Source organism: Micrasema longulum, unplaced genomic scaffold (assembly GCF_059751315.1).
Source record: "Micrasema longulum isolate JH-2025_06_02 unplaced genomic scaffold, ASM5975131v1 h1tg000389l, whole genome shotgun sequence".
Classification (NCBI taxonomy): Eukaryota; Metazoa; Arthropoda; class Insecta; order Trichoptera; family Brachycentridae; genus Micrasema; species Micrasema longulum.
Genome location: NW_028277590.1, coordinates 258,090 through 280,341, shown reverse-complemented (window position 1 = coordinate 280,341; position 22,252 = coordinate 258,090). Strand labels below are relative to the sequence as shown.

The following is a 22,252-nucleotide window of genomic DNA, read 5'->3' as shown; positions in this document are numbered from 1 at the left end:
GCTACTTAACTAAATTAAAATTTCATTTTAATCAGAGCGGCTTTTTCCGCGAGTGTTTTTAATGCGGGGTAGAAAATTTATAACAAATAATGACGGGATACAATCATATTACATACAATACGTTGAGAAAAGAAAAGGACTTTTTGTACACGCAAGACTTCAGTAGCTATGAGTAAGTAAAGGTTATTCTTTCGTAGAGCTAGAATCAAAACCACCGCCGTATGCAATGGGGTCGAGGAGTGTATTTCTCATCACTTTAGAAGGCTCAGTGTTGATATCTCGCCCCTATCAATATAAAGTAGTGAAGTTATATGTCAGAATCGTAAAAGCCAGAGAGAATCTTCCGGATCGATGCCTTATTACACTTCAGCATATCTCTAGTCTATCGTCTCTAGTGCCGGCGCTGCGCGCTGCCGGTACGCAACCCTCCTATAATTGGACTGCTAGTAGCTTCGCTACTGTCTGCGATATACACTTGGATTGCAATATCTGGCATGTCAATTTTCATGAGGGGTCCCTTTGTTCTGCGCCACACAAGAGATATTTGGTAACAATGAAGTTACTTGAATTTCTATTGAAATTCACTTTCAAACAAGTATTTACTTAAGATTATTAACTAGTAATTTGAGCGTTTATCCGCTAATTGGGCTTAAAGTGTTTACATTCTCATAATTTCATAAATCACGAATGTAAGAATGTGATATAATAATACGTAATTATGTATTTTAAGATTTTCTTACAGTGATGAATCAATAAAACATCACAATACCAAATTTGATAACGTCGGAGTTCAGTTTTCGGCTGTTCGTGCTTTTCCAAACATCCACTCGTATTTTCCGCGTCATGATAGACTCCTACAATACAATAGAAGATGCTTAACAATGAGTACGTCGCATCAACAAATTATTTAATTATATTATCCGTCTCTCTGTTGATTTCTTTAACAAATTAAAGTAAGAGAAAAGTCTAGATAACGAAAAATATTTTAAAAAGATAAATATTCGGGGAACAAAGAAATGTTTGGCTTCCTCCTTCAACGAGAAAATTTCCAGAACGACCGCCCGTATTTCCCAAATAAAGCCATTTCAGTCTTAGTTACTAATATTAATTGGCTGTTTCCAACTTCCATTTAATCCATGAAGGAGATAATTTAAAATACAATCCTGAAAAGGCGATGGGTAAGGAAAAGGAGAATTGATGTTACTTAATAATATGAAACAATAGTTGTTAAAATATTCATCGTGTAACAGTAACGTTGTTGTTATTTTCAGTTGGAAAATACGCTTTGTTCAACAAAATACACTCGGAATATTGAGCATCGATAGTGTCTAAAATAAACAAAACAAATATAAGCTAAGTATCTTCCTAATTTTTAAAATATTTTTGATAGCGAGATTTTATTCCATAAACATAGATAAACGAAACACATTATCGTTTGTCGTTAAAAAAAAAGATTTTACACAAATGTATAAAACACACATTTTTATTCATCAACGTACTTAAAAAAGCTTTTTATTTATTTATTATATATACGGCCTAAGCCAATTACAACAGTTACATAAAGAAACATTAATGCAAGAAACTGAACAAAAAGAACATAAAACTATTTAGCAAAGACAAACAAGGGCAAAACAATAATTATATACAATATATTCATAAAAACGAAAGACCTAAGACTTCGAGCTAAACCATGCCAATCCAACTTCATCTCACAGTGTTTAGTCACGAAAAGATCTACGAAAAGCCGGAAGATCTATCCCAAAGAATTCCAAGTCGTGTAATGAATTGACTAACCCACACATTCTGGACATTGGGGCATAAAAACCAAAGTTGCTCTTAGAAGATTTTATAAATAGCAGATTTTGAGTTCTGGTGACACGGTTGGAAACATGAAAAGAAATTGATTGCAACAGAGATGGGACATCACTTATAGCATTAAGTATTTTGAAAATGCATAATGCATTTTTTTATGTAATTTTTTAAACTGGTTTTATTCTAAAACAAAAATGATTCTGATTAGATGAAAGATTAGAGGGTATTCATTTTACTTTACACATTTAAACACCTATAGGAGCAGATTAGAAAAAAAATGTCGGTCTTTTAGAATACAACGATTTGTCATTGCGAGGAATCGGAAAACAAATGACATGTTACATATTTGCTAGTCGATAAATAGTAAAAATAACGTACAAAGACAATACCGGTGCAAGAATAATCGAGTGACCTAATGTTATATCAACAGTACTTGAAATACGCCCGTATTTATAATTCACATAAAGCCTACTCCGGCTGCGCGTAAAGTGAACAAGCAGTTTCCGTTTCAGTATTCTTCACTTAATTTACTTTTATGATCATCCATTCCGGTTATCAGTGTCTATCAAATGTGAGTGGAAGGGCTACACGAGAGGGGGGGGGTGAGCGGCGGCGGGGGAGGGGGTAGGAGAAGAAGGGGTGGGGGGAGCATGCCACAAGCCACAATACGCGAAGAAAGAAAATTAGGAAATAAATTCGAACCAAGTCGTAAGAATGGAGCAGCACATTTTATTATTGTTTATCCAGCAAAGCCGATTTCGCTATATGATAAACAAAAACTTTCAAACAGAAGACAGTATTGATTCATACTTTATTTTTAAACTTAATGTAGCACAGTTACCGGGGAATACAGCGGGCTTATTCTGTCATAATGTCGTTTCGTAAGTTATTTCGTTCGTCATATATCCATTATCCGTCTCATTCTAGCGCGATCAAAACCATATTTCGCCCTTTTCCCTCTCATACGATGCGAATGAATTTACGAAATGAATTAGTTACAGCATAAGGCCACAGATACAAAAGAAAACATTTCATAAATTGCGAAGCGGTAAAAACAAAACGTCGCTTATTAGGTGAATACCGTACTTGCACGTTATTTGAATAATTCAGGACGCGTCTCAAGGAACAACCCTCGCATATTGAGGGTTTCAACTGAGCAAATAACGTATTAAGTGCAGGGCAAAGTAGACGAGCAATTCATATTTTATTTTTATAATGATATCCACTGGGAAATTTAGGGTGGATTTTGTGACGGCTGATAACGTGTGAAGAGGCCTTAATAAAATGAAGATTAAAATTCATGATGTAATTTGCAGGCGGAAAGGCGAGAACCGAGAACCGAGAACTGAGAACCTACTTACCATTACTACATACAATCTTAGCAGCGTCGTTGCTCAAAAAGAAAGCGAATAACAATGCGAGTTGAGAAATACGCGTTACATACGCAATTTGTATGGAAATGCTAACGCCATAAATCAAACAACGCATCGATGGCTCAGTTCGATAGAACGACAAGTCAAAAACTGCGAGTTATTTTACTTATTGGCGGGGAAAACGAATTTTCCATGCGGATGCGGGGCGCGAAATAGCGGAAGCGAAGCCCTAGAGCTTCTACGATATCATTGAGCGAAGTGGACTGTAATTTAATGAAAATGAGAACTCTAACAAAACCTTAAACTTTCCGAGATCATCTGCTGGCTATGTAATGATGAAACCCCTCAAGATGTTCCCCACTTGTCGATGCATTGCCCCCTTTTCAGCGTCGAAAGACAACTCGGAGGCGCGATGCAGAAGCGTCGGTGAGGATCTAAGGCTCATCCATTCCGTAATAAGTCACAGTGACTTATCACAAGAGGTAGTATAGTACAGATAATAAGGCTGATGCAGCAAACTTCCGTCGTCATCACCAAAGTACTTTCGAAACTACCCGAATTTTTACCGGACACGGAGCTATGAAAAGTTGCCTACATAGGTTTAAATTAATAAATGATGACTATTATCCATGCGATGATATTTTTTCACAGAGTATCAAACATCTGTTATTTCAATGCCCATTTTTTAGTTTACAACGCCATAATCATGAAGCAGAATGCAGGAAAAATAGAATATCCTTAACAGATATTCACGCTGTCGTTAAAAGTAGTTATCACGCGCCATCGTTCTTGGACTTTGCAACAATGGTGATAGGACTCATAAAGGTAGTAAACCAAAATCAGTGATCAAACATTCCATTTCCAAGACAAACAAAAAGGATTTTTTCCGAGTACCTTAGCCTTATACATGACACGTAAGGCTACTAAATACAGGGGTTCAAATATACTATAAAAAAAAGGAAAGTAAATGATAACAGGACACAGAATGCCGTCATCTCTTCAAGTGGAACGGAAGACCTGCTGATGTTTATCAATAGTCCGGTTTCTCTTGAATTAGTTTCCTATGGTTTTCTCTTCATTAAGCAAATGAGGAGAAGTTCCTATAACGGTCCACAGCCAAAATTCCCACTTTTTTCCAACACTTCTTAAATAAAGATAGCCAGGAAACAAAATCAACTTGTAAAATATAAACCTTGCACATTAGCAAGGTCAATAATACTGCAACTCCCATAAATAAAAAAATTAAAAAACTCTAACACGGAAGATGGACTGAAAGGGAAGCCACTAATTTGTTCCAGCCTTTCTCGTTCCTACGGCACTTGATTGAATCCATCACTTGACACTAAGGATGCGGCATCAAAATGCGTTAGGCGGAAGATCTTCCGCAGCGAGCTCCTGGCACCACTGGCGCCGTTGAATGGACAATAAATATAACACGGCGCGGCGATTAACTAAATCATCACGCGGATGGACACTAGTGGTCTAGTTGTAAGTTGTGACGGGTAATTAAGGAAGACTGAGATAGAGTAAGCGAGGCTAGGTAGATTGGATGTTGAAATAGTGACAATAATTGACACTGCATACCTACATAATATATGCGCAAACTTTCAATTCTAGAAACGTATAAATAAACTCTTCAAAATAATTGGTTTTCTCTTGTTAGACAAATGTTTACATAAATAAACTTAACAATCTCTTAGCTCCATAACTAATTGAAACGTTGCGTTGTGACAATTTACTAGAATAACTTTACCCTGAAACTGAAACGAATAACCGTTATATATCCCCAATCTCTTTCCGAACCTCATAACGGTGCATGGGCCCTGGAGCTGGCCCTGGCACGAGGCGGGCCATTGTGTTTATGGGTAATATACACTTCACTTAATGTGATATAAATAATTAGATGTAACGAATCAATTTCGCTGAATCAAAACTAAGGTTTGGTTTCAAAACTTTGTGAAAGTTATAAATTTTTAGTTACTGCCTATCGATATTACAAAATAACGCACTGAAATATTCGGAGTTGGATCCAAAACTGGCACATGGAAATACGGAGTCACTTACGCGTGTATGAAGAAAAAATAACATTCGATATTCTGTCGCTTATCGCGGGTAAAAAGATGACACATTCCTGGCCCCATTCAGCTGGCATTCCGAAATTGAAGTGATATATTTATTACTCGGGTGCGGCGGCGCATGAAGCGACGGGGGGGAAGGGGAGGAACACGCCACCATGTCAAACGTTTCCAATGCCAAATACTAATAATACCTTCCCTTCACTTCCCACCCAGCCGTGTCATGTGGCTACCGCCCCCGCCCCGCCAGTAGGTATTCCGACATCACGAACAAAAGGCCACCATGAATATTGAACTAAATTCAAATGCCAAGACGTTAAGGCTAATTTACTGTCATAGGGCTCATTGATAATTTCCATTAAGGTTACCAATTGCACAGGCCACGGCAGATTCCACCCCACACTGTCGTCGGAATGGATAGTTGACACAACTGCTTCGCGAATATCGAATAAAAAATAACTAAAGGGCGTTATCGCGACGTGTCCGACTACACCTGGAAGCCGAACAAACTGCCAGGAACACATGTCGTAATGAGAAATGTAAGAAGAGAAAAACACAATAAACGGGGGGACACAAACACGCGTAAAACAAAATGACCAGAAGCAATGGACTCGTAAACGCACGAGGCGCGTAACGCGGCCAAGCCACGGCCCAACAGGGCGACAAAATTAGATTAATATCATAAATAACAATAGATGTTATCCAGCGAAACACATGCTCACATAAACACGTAAGTCGCCATGTGCTGATAAGATCTGGTAGCCGGGTATTAGTGTCCCGTGTGCGAGTTATTTATTAAGATATTATTGTCATTTATGAGTGTACATTTCGATGATAAATGCCCATAAAATCTTGCGTTCATGTGTATCCAATTACATTATTACCTACGAATTAAAAGTTCGGAATATTAAGGAGCCCGTTTCAAGAACACAGTTTATACGCTACGCCAACAAATTATACCACAGCGCGCGGATGGGGTAATCGCTAATGTTTTGGGAAAGGAAATATACCGCGCGGAAAATGACTTTTTGAATCACTACTAGAAAGGGGACTAAAATAAATCGCATCGTGTTTAAATAATTTCGTCATTATCATCATTCCCCTTTTCGCATCCAGTGGTGCATAGAGCACTGCATTTTTTTACAAATGCGGTGTATTTCGATCATTGCGGTTGTCAGATGGCAGAAGGGACCATCTGTAATTTTCAAAAATGTTCAGGAGAGCTGAAATACGACTCAATTTCAAGACTTCAATCCCGAAACTAAAATATTTTAATGTTGCTTTTCAACAATGAATTACCATTTTCAATTAAGGTGTTTTTTTTTTTCTATGCGTATATACTGAAATATTAATTAAAACTTTAAAAAAATTAAAAAACAGAAAAAAATACAGATGGTCCCTTCTGCCATCTGACTACCGATTTGTTACATGAAGGAAGTCCAACGCTTCAGGTGCAAGTCCGGGACCAATGAAATATTGCAGTTTAAACAACCTTTAAAATCAATATTTCACGTCCACCCTGACAGGAATCGAACCCACGATCTTAAGAATGGTAGAGGAACGCGCCAACCGTCACACAACGAGTTAGACTTATTTGCACTTGATTTCCTTATTCGTATTTTTACCTGAGAGCAGGCGAAAATACACATAAAAATACACATTGAAAAATTAATATTGTTTAACCGAAAACAAAAAGATAGAAGTAATCGGAGTAGACGAATGATTCCATTAAAACGCGGTAAATAAATACAGAAATCAGAATTTGATACATACATCAGATCAGAATCAACTAAAATAAATGAAATGGGTAAATTTAAAATCGGTGAACCCTTATTTATATAATAATGACTTTATTTGACGACTACAAAATTAATGGTGCATTTCCACGGGATCAAAAAAATACAATTATTTTAAAATTTACTGCGGTGATTTGCATTTTGAACAGTTGCAATGCATACTAAGCACGGGAAGGGGTGGATTCGGAACAACGTACTTGCAGGTGTGTGTTATATACATATTAATGGAGGTGCAGTGTATACAGGGGGGGTGTACGGTATACCGGAAGCACCTCTGGTGGTGGAAACATGAAACCGGATATTGCATAATCAAAGTACTCCTCAAGGTCGAGCTTTCATGCTCAGGACGCGGTAATGGAACCGCGAATTGTTGATTCATGTGAACTGTTTAAGTGAAATTTTATGGAAATATTTAAAGTGGGCCTGAAAGCTACTGGAAACCGGAAATATATTTTGCAATATGGTTATGTGCAGTTGAGGAAATGGCTGAATTCGTAAAGCTACCGAAAGCTTCGTGAGTAAAAATCACTCGAGCCACACAAAACGGTGAAATTTTGCATTAATCAAATAAAACAGCTTTTCTTTTTTAATATAAACTTCCCACTTACCACCAGAGATGTGAATGTTGTATTTTAAAATGTATTATGAAAGAATTGCATTACACCATTACTAAATTCAACGGAACGAAACATACTAGTTCGGATATTATTCTTATTCCTACTCTGGAAAATGTTTGTATGAAAAGATTATTGGAACACAATTTAAAGGAGGTTTGATACAATATTATTTGGAGATATTGAATAATAATATCAGTCAGTTCGAGATCATATAATAATAGATAACCAAAACTCGTGTAAATGATTAATTTCAATGGTACATATTCGTGAAACGTTAAGACATTTCAAAGGAACATTTCAACAAAGCATTCAATTCGGCAGTAGGAGGAGCTCGAGCGTTCAAAGTTTATTTCCATTTTGTAACTTTCTGTTTGTAGAATTACATTACACACAACAGTTAAGACGAGATAATAATTGATGGAGCTATCTTATCTATACACAAGACAGAAGGTTGAATGTCCTTGGCTGTGATGGAAGATGGAAGAGAATCAAATTCTTACCTTTATAAATTTTTTAGCTTTGGTTAATAATCCTAATGTGGTATGCCTCGAGGCTTCGGGTCCAAGAGGCACTATGTCTTTTAAATTTTCCAAACAATTTCGGAGGTGCGCCCGTCTGAAATAATAGAAACAACAACTTATAAAACATTTAAGGCATAAATATGAATAAGCAATTTAAACATTTTAAAATTAAAATAAAACATGTTTTTAACCCAACAATGTTTCGAGTATGTTCAAATGCTTGCAGACTAGCTGGATTTTTTCCATAGGGAGTTGTTCATATTTAAACTTGTTGCAACAGAGAGGGAAAACATTTTTGAGAAGAGAACATGGGAGTCTAGGCATTTACAGGGCTTATGACTTGTCATTGGCTGGTTTAAGTGGCCACTTTACACACTGTGTCACATTCACCATTCTGCCTGTCTTTGAACATCCACGTTTCCTCAACTCTTCCATCTGTTGACCAGCCAATGACAGGTCATAAGCCCTGTAAATGCCTAGACTCCCATATTCCCTTCTTAAAAATGTTTTCCCTCTCTGTTGCAACAAATTTAAATGTTTTTAACAACTTTTTTATTTGTAAATTGTTTTTTTACCGATCGGTTTCGAAGCTACACAAGCTTTAGTAAAATAATATAATAGTAAAGTAAAATATTTTGAGATTATCCAAAATTTTGTAGACAAGGACTGGATTCAACTCCCTGGGGAGCTGTTTATATTAACATAATACAACATATTACAAAATATTGTTGATAAATTACCTGGTCCATGAAGAAGTATTGAAATTGAAAAAATAATATTTTCAGGCGTTGCCTAGTATGTAGGTGAAATAATTCAATTAGATGAATCTCATCCGCATAAATAAAGGTTTCAGCTCTTTAACTTCACAAACATCGACAGGTGAAGGAATTGAAGGAATATAGATGTTCAAATATAGGCAGAATGGTAAATGTTACACAGTGTGTAAAGTGGCCACTTAAACCAGCCATTGACAAGTCATAAGCCGTGTAGATGCCTAGACTTCTATATTACCTTCTCTAAAATGTTTTTCATATCTGTTGTAATATGTTAATATTATATAGGACATGAGAAAAAAAAAGAACTCGTAGGAAGGTTAAGGGATGAGGAAATAGAGTAGAGAAGTGGAGAAGAGGGATTTTCATAATATAGTTGATCAATTCAAAATTTTGATATCATAATAAAATAAACATATTTAAAGGCACATACACTTATTACTCACTGACAAATATTTCATTTTACAGTGTTTCAAAAAGTTTTTTTTTTCAGTCACAAAATTTTGTATTAAAAATATCTAAATGGCGACAAAGTAAATTAAATTTGGAGCAGCTACGATAAATAAACGAGTTTTGAACATAATTTTTTTTGGGCAATAAATAAAAATGCCTTCAATATTTTTAAGGATAATTGTTTCAAAATCCGATCGGTATACTAAGAAAATTGACTTAATGTGGTAACAATAGATAGTTTAGGAACAAAATTATTTTTATTTAATGTATTCATACTATTAAAATAATTTTATAATTAGAAATCAAACACTGATTTGAGTCTACTGAATACTTTATTTTATTTTTACAAATATAAACATTTAAAAATAAAACTTCGTGACAATTGTTTCGCCTTATTAGGGCATTTTCAAACGAATGACATTCGTTTGAACACGTTTGACATATGACATTCGTTTGAAAATGCCCTAATAAGGCGAAACAATTGTCACGAAGTTTTAATTTATATGTTTATATTTGTAAAAATAAAATAAAGTATTCAGTAGACTCAAATCAGTGTTTGATTTCTAATTATAAGTTTAAATATGGAGTTTTACAAAATAAACACCAAATCAATCAATATTAAAATAATTATTATTATTTATGTTGATTTTAAGGCTTTATAGTAAAATACGAACAAATAATATTTTTATTCAATTACATTTAGAAATAAGATTAACTCGAAGGACTAGTACAAATTAGCGATACAACTACCTACTCGTTTGGGTATACAACCCCGAGAGATTTAGCCATTGGTGTTATTCTCCCTTTTCTCTACTCCTATACTCCTCCATTTACATTCCCATATAGCGTTAATCTCCTTCACCCTGAGCTCCTTCTCTCGCGTCATCTGTATCCCATCAAATATATTCCACTACTAGATTCAAGAATCTGGAGCGTACCACTGATCACCCTGCCCTTACGTAATTGTCGATCATGTTAACACCGCATCAATCTTCTATTCTATAAGTGCCCATTTCATTGTTATATGGAAGATATTTAAATTCAGCCCTATGTCTTTGAGGTATAACATGATTGGAACATAATTTGACCATATCATCATACTTTGGTATAGGCACGCGAGATTTATATAATGTTGTGCCTTGTACCAAAATATATTTGCCGTGTGTTTCTGGATACGTGAAATAGTTAACATTTATTTAATTTGTTGCAGATTTTTTGATCATAGCAATCCGTATACGACTTATTTTTCCAGTCAGATTTTCTTTGGAGTATTTTTCAGATGTAGCGCTACATCTACCAAAATCTTCGTAAGAACTGAAAAAAACTGTAGACTACTGTGACGGAGCCCAAATTATGTTTTTTTTAAATGTACTTTCTTCTATAACCGAATGCATAGAATCCACTGGCATATTTGTATGCCTCGGCAAAAGATAATTTAGTTGAATGTTGGTATTATTTTGACGTTTATTTTACAAAATATAATGTGTGGTGGCAAATATCATCCGATTTTTATTTTGACCGGGACATGAATCACAATGACCACTCACATGCGTTGAAATTTAGGATTTAAACGCCAGTCGGCGTTTGAAGTCCGCCATTTTGATTTGATCTGAGTGTGACTGATGCGCCAAGCCTTGTAAAAAAAATGAAGGGCATTTTGCTTAAACAACAAAATCCCTATACGACTTACAGAGGAATTTTCCCTGAAACGCCAAACATGCAACATAAAAATGATTAAAATGACCGCTGTTTTCTTCGTACTTCGTATGTTTTGAAGTTAATTACTTCAAACGACATATAAGTTTCGTTTCTATATGAAGTCAAATGTTTGATGTGGTAACGATATTTGTTTACCAATAAGCAAAATTCGCTGAACAGTCCAAAAATACTTTTTAAAGAAAACCTAGACGACAATTCTTAAAAATAGTCCAGTTTCGTGTGATATAAATCCGTTAATTTTATGAACGTCACATGAGAGGGTTTTTGACGTAAGCCCCAAAATCGAGGTCCGATCATACGATGCACCTGAAAATTTTGAGCAAAATGGCCAATTATAACTCAATATCGCCCATAAGTGGCGCATTAGTCACTCAGCCTTTTTACTGTTGATTTTGTTTATGTGAGAAAAGATTTTTGGTTCATATATTGTTGTGTTATATTTAATTATAAAGGTGACTTGCTTTGTTTCTTTGTTGTTCTTAATATTGAACAACTGTGGGTGGCTTCAGCCAGACGACAGAATTTGATCCAGGATACGGCTCTACCCAATGTAGGGAGTACCGCTTTACCCACCGTTAAACTACTGGGAGTTTTACTCAATTCTGACCTATCTCTTGACGCTCAAATTAGTAGAACGATAAGTTCATGCTTCTACCAGCTGAGACAAATTAAATGCATACGCAAAAACTTGCCGGTTGATGCCGCCCGTCAATTAATAAATGCGTTTGTAGTGTCTAGAGTCGATTATTGTAATGGTATCTATGCAGGTCTACCAATGAACAAAATGACTCGCCTACAATCTGTATTGAATGCCGCAGCGAGACTTATTTTCGGAATCTCTAAGTTCAGTCATATCACTCCACTACTTCGGGAACTACACTGGCTACGTTTTCCACAGAGGGTCGAATACAAACTCTGTTGGCTTATGTATAAGTCACTGCACAACTCTGCTCCGGAATATCTAAGGGAACTATGCATTCCAGATGAACTAGCTGACAGGCGTCTCACGCTTAGATCAGCTACGTCTACGGCGAGAGGAAAAGTTATTATACCTCCACGCAAACAGCGCACTAAATTTAGTGAACGCGCATTTGCGGTCGCAGGCCCTATGGCATGGAATGCTCTCCCAGCAGAGGTGCGAGGCTGTGAAAGTGAAGTAATGTTTCGGAAAAAACTTAAAACCCACTTGTTCTCTAAATCATTTGAATAAATCCGTAGAACGTGACAACAAAATAAATTGTTTTAATTAAATTACAAATTTAAAAGCTTCAATTAAATTAATTTAACAATAGAATCACCATGTAAAGCACCCTTGAGGTATTTTATTACGAAAATGGCGCTACATAAGTTATCCATAATATATATAATGTGCTTTAAAAAAAAAGTTAATATTATTTAATCCCGAGATAAGTTTTAGTAACTCCTGGGAATGTAATTGATATGTTTTATACATTGTACAATACTTTGTATTATATATGTAATTTATAAATAAATAAAAATATTAACTTTTAGTCTTTTAGAGTTTAAAACCGTAAACAAATATGTAAAAGCCATTATTTTCACGATTTGAATTATAAACGCTCCAGCCGCCTATGATAATTTATTTTCAAAAACAAAATAAATACACGAATAAGTATTAATATCAAATAATAATAAAGCACTACAGATACGAAAGTCGAAAGCAACCAAGCTAGACATTTAATTATTTTGTGGCTTGAAAATTAAAATTGTGTGTTCAATTAAAATGAAATACTAGAAGTGTTCCGTACTTACACGTAAAAATACGAATCAATTTATTCTGCAAACGAAATTCGGTGCAAGTATCCCAAAATTAATTGCTTCGGGAAAAATGTAAGCCGGGACATGATGGACGATTACAATATCCCGAAAGCCTTCACGTAGAATCGGTAACGTGGATTCCACGAACGTGTACAGCGAACGGGGGGGTAGTTCTCGCCAAAACGTTATGCGGGGGAGGTATTATACCGTCTTTACCGCCCGAAACCGTCCCGCCGGAAGTGCATTTGCATTTATTATTTATCGTTGCGATAAATCTGCTAAAGGGACCATTCTGTTACCGTGACACAGGTTAGTACCAGATCTAGTGTCTAGTCCCGCCACATCCGTAGGTCGGCATTTTACAGACCCGACATGCGACAGAGGATTTGCTGCCGCACTCAATTTATGAGAAAAATAGCACGCACTGGATATTGTACAGCCTCATACAAAGACTATTATTTATTTATTTATTTACACACATACGCCCAAGGGGCATTTACAAAAATAACATACGAGTAAGCGACAATTAAAAACACAACATAACAAAAAAAATTCAAAGATGTCTAAGTACGAAAAAACCACACTGTAATGAAAATAAAAAGTAAAACTGAACGTTACAAAAAAAATGTAAATACTTTTTTTCTCATGTGCAAACTTAGCATAAAATTTGACATATAAAAATACTGTGTATGAAAGGAAAAAATATTGTAAATAACAAAAATTAAATGGTTAATACCATATTTTTTAATTTTTTAATTAAAGTAAGAGTATAAGGGTATTACATATTTTTTTAAAAAATAGCCAACATTGCAAAAAAAATACAGTTTTATATCGACATTAATTAAGCTTTAAACAATAACCTACACATTTAAGAACGTTTTAAATTAAACAATTGTATTTAATGATTTAAATTTTATTATGTTTATTTTGTCACGCACACATAAGCAATGTTTATTTCAGATTAAAATAGACTGTACAGTTTTGTTTTAAGCTTTGCATATGTGTGCGTGGCATAATGTTTTTAAATAAAATATTCTAGTGTGACAACTAACACAAACGATATTTGTATATTTACTTAGTTCAGTAAATACAACAATCGAACGCACTATACATCGATTTAGTGTATAATCAAATTGGATAACAAGAAAAAAGAAAGAGAACTGATAAATAAAGCCAAGAAATAATAACGGCAGATTATGAAGAGAATTTATTGCCATAAAAACACAGCCTGCGGTATTCTGTGCATCTGTGTGCGGATATGACGGTGATAAATCCTCCCTCTTTCCCTTGACCGCTCCGCTCCCGTTGACGCCCCTCCCCCCCCACCTTTCTCTATCGCCGGGGCGGGAAGGGGATGGCACCAATAATTAATTTTAAATTTATTCGCATTATTGTTTCGCGCGGGGGTGACAATTATCACGAGGTATTCATCACGGGGGTCGCACCCCTGAAGAATTCTTAACGTGCACAAACAACGCAAATAGCGGAGAGAGGAAACAATAATCAAATTATTTGGACGGATTCAACACAGCCCTAAAAATAATTAATAATTATCGTTACTTTTTTTTGAGGCAATGCGGCGAGAAAGTTCTTCCTAATTTCGTATAGAAAAGGTCGATTAAAAAACACGCTGCATTCGTATCACATAATTAAAACAAGTTACATCCAACTTATATAAAAATCGGCGCATTTCGATTACAATTGAAACTAGGTGGAATTTTATTTACAGAAATTCAGATTCAGACAATGACGTACATAGGAAGCTTCATTGACTGGTCCGTTTTTTACGCAATTATGTAAATGATTAAACTCTAGATTGAATTTTGATCGATGAGTGCGGTTCCAAAAGATGCGAGATTGAAAGAATGATAAGTCTTCGTAATGGAGAAGGGAGGTTTGTAAAGAAGTGGGTATGACTGTCGGCCACGTGTCGGGAAGCAAAGGGGAGGAAGGTGGAAGGTTTGTTACCTTCCTGACGGGCGGCCAGACGGCCGACCAGGCGATATCTTGTAAAGTCGGAATTTATCTTGGAAACGTGAAATAATGCATTGTTTCCCTCGGGCAGAGGGGCGGAAAACGGAACGCTGCCTTTACTAGCTACGAGTACCTGGCTATTAGCTTCAAGTTTTATGCAAAAGTTTGACAGCCCGCAACTCGTAACACAAAAGGTAGAATTTTTTTTTCTCCTTATCTGCACCTAGTGGTCTCTGCACTTCGGTATTTAAATTGCAGAGTTTGCAATGTTTGTTACAAGCCGGATATTTAGTTTTTCTCACAGCTGTCAGTCCCAGAAACTGCGAAATATTTTATAAAAAAAAAAAAAGAATAGCCATGCATTTACTCAATTTTGTATACCTTTGCATATCGACATCTTCCATGTTACTGAAAGAATGTTCAGATACGGTAGGTTCTTTTTACTCTAATTACTGGGTATTTTTATTTTAACATTTTTTACATTTAAATTCTATTGTTATTTTTCTCGTTTTATGTATGGCTTGAAATATGTTTTTTGTAATGAACATAAACGTATCGAGTTAATAAATAGAATCGAATGACTTCATTAATGTTAGTCAATCGCGCCAATCTCCACACCATAGGGAGGAACGTTTAAAATTTCGTAGTGAGGCTGAAGTAGAAGAAGGAAAAACATATATCATAACATACACAATTTAATAAAATGTTTTACGACACTTAAATGGATCCACAAAACATATTTATTTATTTAATTTTTTGTACATAATGTTAATTACACATTAGAGGGCTTTCTGCCAAATGGAAATTTCTTCCAACCAAAGTTTTATTTTTATAATTCAAGTAACAAAACATATTCAATAGAAAATAAAAATAAAAAAGCTAAAGATTTATAAAAATAGAAATTATTGTACTTGCATATAAATTACAATTAATCAATACTATTACTCAATGGTAAAAAGGAAAAAATAGGAAACAGGAAAGGAGAGATTAAGGAAGAGAAAGGAGATGTATTTTCAGACGTGATTTAAACAGAGATACTATAGTAAAATATTTTATGGTGGATGTGAGATGATTCCACAGTCGAGCCGCATGGACACTACATGAATTAGAGAAGAAACAGAAATTGTCGATGGGTATTGAGAGAGTGCTTTGAGAATTAGAACGAAGAGGTAAACCATGAACTGATAAGCGTTGAAATTTTTCACGGAGGTATATGGGAGCGTTACATTGAACAGAAGTGAGAGGGAGTGATGGTCTCTCCGCTGTCTAATTTTGATCAATATCAGTTACCTACGATAATCAGGAATGTGGTCATATTTCCTAAGATCAAAAATATGCCTTATGCATGTATTCTGAAGTCGATCAAGTTTATCGAGTTGCTTATAGCTTCAATGGAAACTAGAATGAGTAGTAGTAATGCTTGTACGAGAGTGCATTTAGTATTAATAGGTAGGAATAAAATAAACATAATCATTAATTTTTCAAAATTAGCTTATTCTGCCTTTCCTATTTTTCAGTCTATGTCCATGTTTTTTAAATATTTATTAAGATCATAAAGCTTGATACAGGCCCAGAAAACTGCGAAAAATCTGTCTTAGGGAACCCGCGTAACAGTACAACTTTGATGAACAAAACGGAAAAGTCAGAGTGAAGAACTCCTAACAAAAACAGTCAGCACACTCTTTTATCAGTCTGAAGTGAAGGCGTTGGAATGCTTCACGTATCACGGTATACAAGTCAGTATGCAGTTTGCAGTCCAACTATAGCCATGGCTGACAGAGCGTTCATTTGTCCATTTTACATTCAACACACGCCCAAAGGCTGGACGATTTGAGGAGCGGGTAATCAAAAATGTATAGCGCTTAACAAAAGCAAAAAATCGTTATTAAGAGGTTATACAGCCACGGAGCGGTTCGATGAATATTTTATTTGATTTATTATGATTCACAAACAACAAATAATACATACGATATTGGTATAATAACAACAATTTGTTATGTTTAGATATTGTTCATCAATTATATGTGAACATAACACGCAAAAATAGGTATGAAAAATTTGTATATGATATATGTATAATTTAATTTACTAGCTTAATTAATTTATATTAAAATTATGAAAGTTATTACAATAAATTATACTTACAGGTTATTACAAATTATTTTACCTAAATAACATAAGGGACTATTTGATTTTAGAAAATGCATTACAGTGCATAATTATTTCATACATCCTTAAAGATATCCATATCAGCATTGATTTCTACATAATTATATAATCTTAACATACAAGTACGTAATAATGCAATACAGTGCGCCATATTATTATTGAAGGTTGGAAGATAAAATGTACTGTACGATCTTAATCGGCAACTGGGGACATTCAGGGGTACATTCTCTGAACAAAATGTAGAATCAACGATACAATTAATTATTTTATTAAGATATATGTCTCCTAAAATGTTCTAAGCGCTGATCATTAGACTGAAAGGTTCTGCCCAGGTTACATTTAAATGTTAGGTAACAAGGAATTTATTTTTTGAACAGATTCAATAAAATTAATGTGAGTTATGTAATGTGGTGACTGGTGACAGACTGCAGATCCAAATTCCAAATTACTACGAACAAATGAATTGTATAAAGAAATTATCGGTGATACATATCTAAAAGTTTTACATATTCTGTACATAAATCCTAACATCTTTAGGGTTTATTCTTTGATATTGTGAAAATGAGTGGAAAATGTAAAGCGTGAGTCAATACTTATTCCTAGATCTCGAATCGTGTTAACTGAAATAATGCTTATATTATTAACATATTACAACAAAGATGAAGAACATTTTAGAGAAGGTAATATAGAAGTCTAGGAATCTACAGGGTTTGTGACCTGTCTTAAGTTGGTTTAAGTGGCCACTTTACACGCTATGTAACATTTACCATTCTGCCCATATTTGAACATCTTTATTCCTTCAATTCTTTTATCTGTTGATGTTTGTGAAGTTAAATACTGTAATTAAATTTTTTTGGTTTAGATTTTTTGATTAAGTTTTCCGTCACGCTCTTGCAGATGCCTCCCCGAATACTGTGCGAAAAAGACGACTGAAAGTCGGGCTGATTGTGACCTAGCTAAAAAAGACCAAATCGAGGCCTCGTATTCCCGTTTTCAAATAAAACCACAACAAAGTAAAATAATTCAGGAAGGAAATACGGGAATACGTTTGCATGGAGAAAAATAAGATCACGCATGACGACTGACGACATGCGACTGCAGGCTTTTTCTGTCACAATGTCGTTTTGTAAGTTCGTTCGTTCGTCATATATCTAAATCATTCTAACGCAATTAAAATCATATTTCGCTCTCGTTCCCGCTTATCCGATACGAATAAATTTACGAAACGAATTAGATACAGCATAAGGCCACAGGTCACCCTTTGATATACCAGCACAATGCGAGTACTTTGTATTCAGGCGTGTCCTTGTAATTGCCTACAAACATAATGATCATATTTTCGTCTCGGTTCGAGCGTTCGTAGACTTTTCGTTTTATTAAGTCATTCTGTTCATTATCACTTATTTACGACTCGATTGTTGTAAGAGAATGGAAATTCAATTCATCTCGGAAATAAAACAAACAATAATCTAAACAGAGTTCTTGTTGTTGTTGTTGCGGATAATACAATCGCAGAACAGATAAAATAATCAACTAATAAAAGTTAACAGATTACAACAGGGATGGAGAATACCTTAAATAAGGGAATACGGAAGTCAAGGCATTTACAGGGCTTATGACCTGTCATTGGCTGGTTTAAGTGGCCACTTTACACACTGTGTAACATTCACCATTTTGTCTATGTTTGAACATCCATATTTCTTCAATTCTTCCATCTGTTGATTTTAGTGAAGTTAAAGAGCTGAAACCTTTATTGTTGTGAAGAGATTCATCTGACTGAATTAGTTCACATACTAGGCAACGCCTGAAAACAATTTTTCAATTTGAACAAACTAAAATATTGTAATGAAACCAACTGGTCCAAGAAGAAGTTTAAAAATTGAAAAAAATATTTTGATGTGCCAATATGTCTTCTTGCTCATACTGATCATAGTGGTTTCGGATGTGACAGGGTTTAAAGAACACCCTGTATATATACGTAAGTTATTAATGATACTTTTTTTTCTGTAACTAATTTTATATTGTTTCATTGTTTAGGTTTTCATGTTATTTATATTTCATTTCATCTGCATCGTAATATTTTTTCGGAAAGTGTTTTCTTTCTTAAATGCATATCGTTATGATTTGTCGGCCTCGTGGTGTAATGGTCAGTGCGTTTGCCTACCACGCAAAAGGTCTCGGATTCGATTCCCGACACGGTGAAAATGAAATATTTATTTGAAAGGGTGTTTTCACTCTAGAATATTTCATAGTCCTTGGACTGGTAACTGAAGCGTAAGATTAATGGAATTATGATGATGATGATGGTGATATCGTCATGATCGTAGAATAACGACGCGTGATTTTCTTCGACTTTACATGAGAGCGGTTGACATTTTATGTCATAACTCGATAAGTAGGAAGGAAAGTATATCTTTTGACACTTGAATTATTTTATTTTTTTCCACACCTGGAATATAAAGCCTCCATAAAACCTTTCCAAGGTCAAATATAAAATAAAGTCAACGTCGCAATTTTCCCACATCCATCACTGTTCCACGATCACGGTGATATTTCTTATTTTGTCATGTTTAAAAAAATCTGTTGGGCGTCGACTTTCGCAATCTTAACGCGCAGTATTTAACCGACTATAAAGATTTTATTTTTATCCTTAAACTACCGATAGTAAGTCAATGACGTATGTAGGATTTTTGGTAATACTTAAATAATATTCACTGACATTTAATACATTTTTGAAAATCGCATTCATGAATAAAGTGCACCCCTGTTGGTGATAAGAGCCGAGTTTGACATTTGCAAAAATAATTCTATATTTGAAAATTAATTATTTTATGATTTTGAACTCAACTATAAACAAGTTTCTAAGTATCTACTTAAATTCGATATTTGAATATTGTCAATTTTTAGTTTTGGAATTCAATCACAAACAAGTACCTAGGTACCTACTTATCAATGAAGATTCTTTTTCTAAGCTAATAGCAGGCAAGCCACCGTTCGGGCAGGACAACGTCTGCCGGGTCCGCTAATTATTTATAAAATTGCAGTTTAATGTAGAACCAGTGCATAGAGCACAATGTTTCTTAGGCATAAACCATTACAATGCGAAATAGTAAATTGAAACAGACAGTGGCTACGGAAACGTATACAATTTGAGATGAAAGGATAACGCGTGTGTAAAACAATGCATTTTTAATTAGCTGGTCGCGAGAGAACCGTGAATAATCAACTAGCGTATCATTAACATACTAACTATGTACCTTCTCAGTTCAATTTATGTTTATATTATAGTTTAATTACGATTTTATCCACAGCCGCCAGTGCGATTCTATGATATTATTATTGACACCATTTTCCGCCGAATATAAACAATTCGGTTAACGTACCAAAGGGCATTAATAATAACTTAATAAATATGTCATAAAAACCATTTGGTTGCGCCACATTTACTATATGCATTGTGTATTGCACATTCAGTAGGTTGCGGCGTTAAATTTCTTGCTACCTACCGAGCCGAATGTTGCGATCATGCTACTGGGGTACAATATTTTTCTCTCCGGACTAATAACAACTGATCTGTCATCGAATGTGCTTGTGATTTTGATATTCTTATATCTGAACTTGTTATACATTTTCGCAGTGTAAAAAATAATTTAATTTAATGAATTTATAAATACCATATTCTTTGAGTCATTACAATTTATTCAACAAATAGTAAACATTCCTTGAGGACATATTAAATTATTAAGGATTCTTCCTTATTTACGCAATGTGAAAAAAAACCAAACAATGTAAATATACAAATAAATAACTGATTGAAAGTGAAAATATTACATTTTAAAAATTATTTATTATATTTTTAGTTTTGTACAACATTTTGTAAAAATTACCTAAATCATATTGTTACGATATTTTTTACAATCAATAAAGTGTAAAGTTTCTGCAACACAAGTTTTGTAAAATTTCCATACGTAACAAACGTAAAAACTCCGTGGTGTAGTGGTCACGATGCTTGACTAACAGACTGAAGGTTTCGGGTTCGATTCCCGGTGAGAACACAAAATTGAAACGTGATTTTTCTCAAGCCTGGGTGTTCTGTGATGTAATTCACCACTGTAATTGGGCTTCCTGGCCTGTTGTGGTACAAAAATAAAACAATAAATTTTAAAAAATGGCATTTTTCATTAAAAAATTATAAAAGCGCCATCTATGGATAATTAGTTTCATATTTTCGTTTGGAATCACCTTAAGAAAAATCATAAATATGACTTATTTCAATTTTGTCTCCAGAATTCGAGAAATTTATTATTAGTCTAAAAATAGATATCAGACGTCGCAGTATCGCAAAGCTGTGTGTTTTATAGGTACTTACATAAAAAAAAAGTTAAAAATACTAATGTCAACACACATATTAACGACTTTCGAACCTTTCGACTCGTTGTGTAAATTTACCAGGTTAAATTATGAAGATAGCGATAGGCTCCGATTAAGCAGGTGAAAGCTAATACTGGGAGATATTGGAAGAAAAAAAAAAAAACGAACCTTACATTATTTGTGTGAAGCGACAACACCAGATGAGCCTCTCATTAAGACGAAGAATAATAATAATAATACAAATATGATTTGAAATCTAAGCCGCCTTTCATATAGATATTTAATAAGTATGTTGTATATTGAATTTTCTTAATTAGCTGACTAACTGGCATAAAAAAACAGTGAGATGTAAAAAAGCGTTGATTCAAATGCATAAATACATAATTATACTATCTAATTAACAATTGTTACTGCATGTAATAAACATCGAAACAAATAGCAGCAATACCACTAATTTACATACCAGTTTGGAATACTTACGCATACTGCAAAAGGTAATTATTGTAAACTTAAAGTAGCAGATACTTGCCCAGTCACATTCGCTGGAGAAGAACAATGAATTATTAAATAGTGCCATTATTTACGGTAAAGCTATAAATGATTTATTTACGTATTGTAGATTGTTCGGCTATTAATCAAACGGAAGTATCAATAAACTTGAATAATAACCGAATAAATCAAAGAGAAACAACTATATGGCAATGAGGAGAAAGGAGTGACTGCAGTACATAAATAAAGGCCTGCGAGGTACAAGCACAAGGCACGTAATTCGCAGTAATATTTCACACAACAGAAAAATATGTATTTTTTTCAAACTTCT

The 22,252-nt window shown here is 34.5% G+C and overlaps 1 protein-coding gene across 3 annotated transcripts in view; it reads right to left on the bottom strand.

Moving 5' to 3' along the window:
* Positions 1-22,252, bottom strand: part of LOC148281955 (uncharacterized) — a 375,794-nt gene that overhangs the window by 165,665 nt on the left and 187,877 nt on the right. For all 3 annotated transcript variants that reach the window (XM_088225821.1, XM_088225820.1, XM_088225819.1), the window contains one exon: positions 8,174-8,288. The gene's annotated coding sequence lies outside the window, so the exon portion shown is untranslated. The remainder of the gene's footprint in view (positions 1-8,173; positions 8,289-22,252) is intronic.